The sequence below is a fragment of the Moschus berezovskii genome, chromosome X (genome assembly GCF_049115385.1).
Source record: "Moschus berezovskii isolate FMDL1 chromosome X, NW_MosBer_1.0, whole genome shotgun sequence".
NCBI classification, from domain to species: Eukaryota; Metazoa; Chordata; class Mammalia; order Artiodactyla; family Moschidae; genus Moschus; species Moschus berezovskii.
Window position 1 is genome coordinate 17389944 of NC_142488.1, and position 7376 is coordinate 17397319.

Consider the following 7376-nt stretch of genomic DNA (forward strand, 5'->3'; position numbering starts at 1 on the left):
AGGCAAGAACACTTCTCCAATGCATGAAAGTGAACAGTGAAAGTGAAGTCGCTCAGTCGTGTCCGACTCCTAGTGACCTCATGGACTGCAGCCTACCAGGCTCCTCCGTCCATGGGGTTTTCCAGGCAAGAGTACTGGAGTGGGGTGCCATTGCCTTCTCCGCGCGCACTACTACTCATCTTTATCTCTGCTCACAATGCCCTGTGCTCTCCCTCACCTCACTCTCTCCCACTCACTCTCTCACTCGCACATCCCACATGTGCCCCCACTCCCCTCTTTCTCGGTTCATCTGTCCCCTCTCTTTCTCCCTCTCCTATCACTCATGATGCATTTGCATTCACAAACACACATTTGCCAAAAGTCTTTATTGCAGGGTCCCCTTTTGGCAGAGAGTAGCTTGGGGTAGAGGGTCTGGAGGCTGAGAAAGGGGCCTCCTCTGGGCACCTACCAGGCTGCAAGCTTAATGAGCTGGACTGTCCGGGCACGTGCAGGGAGGGCTGTGTGAGAGCAGAGGCCTCATTAGATCAATGGAACTCTGAGCTGCTGAGAACCATATGCATCCTTGGGTTGTGTGTGAGGGTGTTGGTGCTGAGCTGCCTCGTCAAAGGATTTCAGTGACAGGAAAGGGTCTCTAAGAATCAACCCAGCAGAACTTTGAAGCTGAAAATTCAGTACCACTTCTGTCAGTAGAAGGCCAGTTCCCAGTGTCCAAAGGTCACACCACGTCCTCATTTTCCCAGCACTAGAGGTAGAGATGGAACAGGAGACAAAGAGTTAAACTCTGTCCTATAGATGGTGTCTCAGTCCACTCAGGCTGATATAACAAAACACCAGAGACTGTGTGGCTTATAAACATAAATTTATTTCTCACAGTTGTGGAGGCTGAGAAGTCCAAGATCAAGGTACTGGCAGATTCAGTGTCTTTTGAGAGCCCACTTCCTAATTCACAAATAGCCATCTTCTCTCTATGTCTTCACAAGTTGGAAGAGGCAAGGGGGTTTTCTGCAGCCTCTTTTATAAAGGCACTAATCTCATTCATAAGGGCTTTGCTCTTCCCAAAGGTCCCACCTCCTAATACATCACATTGACAGTTATGGCTTCTATTATATGGTGGTGGGGTGGGGGGCAGGTGGCACTAGTAGTATTAAATAACGTGCCTGTCAGTGCAGGAGACATAAGAGACACGGGTTGGATCCCTGGGTTGGAAAGATCCCCTGGAGGAGGGCATGGCAACCCACTCCAGTATTCTTGCCTGCAGAATCCCCATGGACAGAGGAGCCTAGCAGGCTACAGTCCATTGGGTTGCAGAGTCGGACATGACTGGAGTGCCTTAGCACTCACGTGGACACAAAGATTGAGACCATAGCAGACAGTCACTCATTGTCTTCCTTTTTTCCTTTTGAGACAAGGGGGTTTTTCCTCTGGGAGTGGTCTCTGGCTTCCAGTTTCCTGGTCTTTTTGAAACTGTACTCTGGCATTCTGGCTTCTCTTCAGGAAGTATCCCAGGCCCAGAGGCACAAAAACGTGTGGTTGCAGCTTGGACCTCCTCTGACCTCAGTGACTAGGACCCTGGGAGTAAGACCCTGTGTTCACAGATGGACCCCATTCCTCTGAAGCTGCACTCATGAGAATGCCCCCAAGGGTTCTGCCATGCTGCCTCCTCCCAGTCCCCTTTATTTTCTCCCCAGTTCCTCCCTCTGCTAATCTTCTCCTTGTACCAGACTCTGTGACACAGCCTTGATGGTCTGGGTACCTTCCTGCCTCACCCAGAGTCAAGGCAACAATAGTACTAAAATTAAAAGTTTATCCAAGAACAAATGCTAGTTAACATATAAGCGGTGTACTTTCTGGGAAGAAAATGTCACTAGTTTGTTAAACGGGTCTTTTTGGTTTCACAGGATTCATCCTCCACTGTCCTGCATTCTCCCAAAGATAAATGGAACTTTTCAGAACTAAGAACTTTCTGAGCCCTTTGCTAGTCCTTTCCTGTTCCATCAAAGCTTCCCTATCATGTGTTCACAACATCAGGATTTTACACAGAGCCTTATCAACTAATTAATAAAGCAATGATTTTCTTTTTTAATTCTTTTTATTTATTTAATGAATTTTTTTGGCTGTACCAGGTCTTACTTGTGGCCTATGGGATCTTAGTTCCCTGACCAGGGATCGAACCCAAGTACCCTGCATTGGGAGCATGGAGTCTTAGCCACTGGGTCACCAGGGAAGTCCCAAAGCAATGATTTTCAAGTTGATCTGTATGAACATTTGATCTGTGTTTTTTACCTATATATAAAATGCTTACACTATTTTAAAAGCCAACACATTCTAGTAATTACAAACAAAATGGCACCACCATTAATATGCACAAATCATAGCAAATTTTTGGATCTATCTCCGAAAGCAAAGGAAATAAAAGCAAAAATAAACAAATGGGACCTACTTAGACTTAAAAGCTCTTGCACAGCAAAGGAAACCATCAACAAAATAAAAAGATAACAAACTGAATGGGAGAAAGTATTTGGTAACGATATGACTGATAAAGGGTCAATAACCAAAATACACAACACAGCTCACACAAGTCAATATCAAAAAAATAAGTGACCCAATTAAAAAATTGACAGAAGTTCTAAATAGACATTTTTCCAAGGAAGACATAGATGGCCAACAGGTACATGAAAAGATCCATAGCACTGTTAATCATCAGAGAAATGAAAATTAAAACCAAAATTAGATATCGTTTCACACTTGTTAGAATGTCTATCATCAAAAAGAACACAAATAACAAATGTTGGTGAGGATGTGGATAACCCTAACCCTCATGCACTGTTGGGGAGAACGTTGGTGCAGCCATTGAGGAAAACAGTATGGATACTTCTCAGAAAACTAAATCTGCCACATGACTCAGCAATTCCACTCCTGGGTTATATACCCTAGAGAAACAAAAACACTAACTCAAAAAGATACATGCAGGATAGTGTTTCAGAGACCTAGTCTGCTATCACCTCGGTCTGCTGGCTTTCCTGTTTCTGACCTCAACACCTCATCTCTGTTTATTGGCCTGTCATCAGCAAGCAGATTGGACTTGGACTCAATGGAAAGGAGGAACACTAAGAGATGTAGAGATGGGTCAGCAAGAAAGGATATCACTGTGAAGACTGAGAGACAAAATGCACGAAAAACAAACCAGAAACCCAGACGGTATTTCATGCATGGGGTTTGTAAGGAAGGAGACAACTGTCGCTACTCATATGACCTCTCTTGACAGTCCATATGGTGGTGTGCAAGTATTTTCAGCGAGGGTACTGTATTTATGGACACCGCTGCAGATATGAACATAGCAAGCCACTGAAACAGGAAGAAGCAACTGCTACAGATCTGACTGCAAAGCCATCCCTTGCTGCTTCCTCGAGTCTCTCATCAGTTGGACCGACTGTTGAAATGAATATGGGCGAGGCTGAGTCAAGAAATTCAAACTTTACAACTGTAGGAACCAGTTCAGAAGACCGTGAATGCCATGAAGTTTGTTCCAGGGCAGCCCTACTGTGGCCACATTACCTTGCTCCACTGAAGACCCCCTGCAGGGCTCAGTGACCAAGGAAGACTCGGAGAGGGAGCAAAGTATGGTGGACACCAAGAAGCAGCTCTGCCCCTATGCCACAGTGGGGGAGTGCCGCTATGGGGAGAACTGCGTGTATCTGCATGGAGATGCATATGACATGTGCAGGCTGCAGGTCCTCCATCCCGCGGATGCCGCCCAGAAGTCACAGCATATAAAATCCTGCATTAAGGCCCATGAGAAGGACATGGAGCTCTCATTCGTGGTGCAGTGCAGCAAGGACATGGTGTGTGGCATCTGCAGGGAGGTAGTCTACGAGAAAGCCAACCCAGCAAGCACCACTTTGGGATTCTCTCCAACTGCAGCCACACCTACTGTCTCAAGTGTATTTGCAACTGGAGGAGTGCTAAGCAATTTGAGAGCAAGATGATAAAGTCCTGCCTAGATTGCCAGATCACATCTAACTTTATCATTCCAAGTGAGTACTGGGTGGAGGAGAAAAAAAGAAAAGCAGAAACTCATTCAGAAATACAAGAAGGCAATGAGCAACAAGGCATGCAGGTATTTTGATGAAGGCCATGGGAGCTGCCCATTTGGAGGGAACTGTTTTTACAAGCATGCATACCCTGATAGCCGTTGAGAGGAGCCACAGAGACATAAAGTGGGAACATAAAGCAGATACCAGGCCCAATGAAGGAACCACATCTGGGAGCTCATCGAGGACCGAGAGAATGGCAACCCTCTTGACGACGAAGAGGAGGTCGTCACCTTTGAGCTGGGTGAGATGTTGCTTATGCTTTTGGCTGCAGGTGGGGGCGACAACCTGACAGACTCTGAAGACGAGTGGGACTTGTTTCACGATGAGCTGGAAGATTTTTATGACTTGGATCTATAGCAGCTCGGCGGGGCGCATGAACTGGTCTGCCGAGCCTCAGACGGCAGTGGGATTCAGGGGCAGCGGCCATGCCTGGGCTGCTCTCCTAGGCAGGCCTCTCAACTCCAGGTGCTGTCGTAATCATTTTTACCCAGGGCCTGTCTTCTCAAACCCCCACCTTTCCCCAAGGAGTATTTTGTTTTCTCTGTTTTAAAAAGTTACAAAAATAAATCTGAATGTCAGTTTTTTGTAACATGAATTTAACTGTCAGACAGTATAGGTTTGTCGCTTCATGTTTTCCACCAGATCCACACAGTTTGAGGGGAGCATTTCTGGATTTCCAGGACTCATTTTTGAGGATCCTGGGTTCAGAAGTAACAGCACTGGCTCCTGCTTTGGGGGTCCAGGAATTGGGGTGATAGGTGAAGGATATGAACTGCAGCAAGTAGCCTCCTTCTGCTCTAGACTTGGGAAGTGGGTACTTGGTTTCTGGTAAAATCGGCACATCTGTGTTTTCTGTCTGGTCCCTATCCTGTCATCCCCCGCCCGCCCTGTGCACTCGTCCTGTGGTTTTTGGTCTCTTGTTTTCATTGCACACAAGCAATACTACTGGGTAACCAGAACCAGGTGTGAATGTATTAGAGATTTTTACCGTGTTTAGCATGATAGGAAAATTGTGAAATAACATATATAAAGGATTGAAGTGGAAGAAAACAATGCAGAGTTAGAAGCTGACTCCCCAAGGCAGATGGACTTTGGATATGTGAGTGTGTGACAAGCTTCCCATCCCTGCATAGACGCAGTGTTTGTAGCCTTAGTGAAAAGATTCGGTTTAGTGGTTTCAACCTCGTGTGGCAAACAGATCTTAAAGGACAAAGCAGTTTATTGGTAGCTGTTAATAGAGCAATGCTAGCTCTGTCTGTATAAATAGAGAAATAGGCTTAGCCACAGAAGTGCAACCTATATGGTTATCCCATGTATTAATACAACCTAGGGCTTGAGTCCATAGTTGTGTTTAATGTTGTATGATCTCCTAAAATTCTCAGGCCAGGCACATTTTGACAAACCTTTGTCCTCATTTGAGGGTTTTTTTGTCAGGTTTTTGTGTTCGTTTTTTGTGGGTATTTGCCTCATTGGAAAACTCAGCAGTGGCCACAGGACTGGAAAAGGTCAGTATTCATTCCAATCCCAAAGAAAGGCAATGCCAAAGAATGCTCAAACTACCGCACAATTGCACTCATCTCACACGCTAGTAAAGTCATGCTCAAAATTCTCCAAGCCAGGCTTCAGCAATATGTGAACCGTGAACTCCCAGATGTTCAAGCACGTTTTAGAAAAGGCAGAGGCACCAGAGATCAAATTGCCAACATCTGCTGGATCATGGAGAAAGCAAGAGAGTTCCAGAAAACCATCTATTTCTGCTTCATTGACTATGCCAAAGCCTTTGACTGGGTGGATCACAATAAACTGTGGAACATTCTGAAAGAGATGGGAATACCAGACCACCTGACCTGTCTCTTGAGAAACCTGTATGCAGGTCAGGAAGCAACAGTTAGAACTGGACATGGAACAACAGACTGGTTCCAAATAGGAAAAGGAGTATGTCAAGGTTGTATATTGTCACCTTGCTTATTTAACTTATATGCAGAGTACATCATGAGGAACGCTGGGCTGGAAGAAGCACAAGCTAGAATCAAGATTGCCGGGAGCCGGGAGAAATATCAATAACCTCAGATATGCAGATGACACTACCCTTATGGCAGAAAGTGAAGAGGAACTCAAAAGCCTCCTGATGAAAGTGAAAGAGGAGAGTGAAAAGGTTGGCTTGAAACTCAACATTCAGAAAACAAAGATCATGGCATCTGGTCCCATCACTTCACGGCAAATAGATGGGGAAACAGTGGAAACAGTGTCAGACTTTATTTTTTGGGGCTCCAAAATCACTGTAGATGCTGATTGCAGCCATGAAATTAAAAGACGCTTACTCCTTGGAAGGAAAGTTATGACCAACCTTGATAGTATATTAAAAAGCAGAGACATTACTTTGCCAACCAAGGTCTGTCTAGTCAAGGCTGTGGTTTTTCCCGTGGTCATGTATGGATGTGAGAGTTGGACTGTGAAGAAAGCTGATCGCCGAAGAATTGATGCTTTTGAACCGTGGTGTTGGAGAAGACTCTTGAGAGTCCCTTGGACTGCAAGGAGATCCAACCAGTCCATTCTAAAGGAGATCAATCCTGGGTGTTCATTGGAAGGACTGATGCTAAAGTTGAAACTGCAATACTTTGGCCACCTCATGCGACGAGTTGACTCATTGGAAAAGACTCTGATGCTGGGAAAGGTTGGGGGCAGGAGGAGAAGGGGACAACAGAGGATGAGATGGCTGGATGGCATCACCGACTCTGTGGACATGAGTTTGAGTGAACTCTGGGAGTTGGTGATGGACAGGGAGGCCTGGCGTGCTGTGATTCATGGGGTCGCAGAGAGTCGGACACGACTGAGCTACTGAACTGAACGGCCTCACTCCATCCCCGAGTTTTGCAGCTAGACAGTGTGATTCAAAACTATGTTCTAAGGTGTTTCCTGTAGTGGAGTCATTGGTTGCCACTATAGTAAGTCAGGCTTTTCTACTAAAAGGAGAAACAGAGTGGTAATTCACAAGATAAGCTAATGTTAAATTGTTAGAAGAATTCCTCGATTGGAATTTTTAGCTTTGTGTTTTGTTGTTCTATTTCGTGAAAATAACTTGGAGGTGCCCCAGATGTGCCCATCTACTGCTCTGATGCCTCGGATATCACTCATTCTTTTTACCTTAAGAAAAAAAAAGTAATTGTTGCAGAGATCTATGTATTTTGCAGCTGCCCTTTTGTAAAATGCACTTTTTCCAAATAAAACAATTTTTAACTCCCCCCACACAAAAAGATATATGTAACCCCAATGCTCATAGTA

At 45.2% G+C, this 7376-nt stretch overlaps 1 pseudogene; it reads left to right on the forward strand.

Annotated features, from left to right (window-relative positions):
• The first annotated feature begins 3202 nt into the window (after positions 1-3202).
• Positions 3203-4451, forward strand: LOC129535156 (E3 ubiquitin-protein ligase makorin-1 pseudogene; annotated as a pseudogene).
• The last annotated feature ends 2925 nt before the right edge of the window (positions 4452-7376 follow it).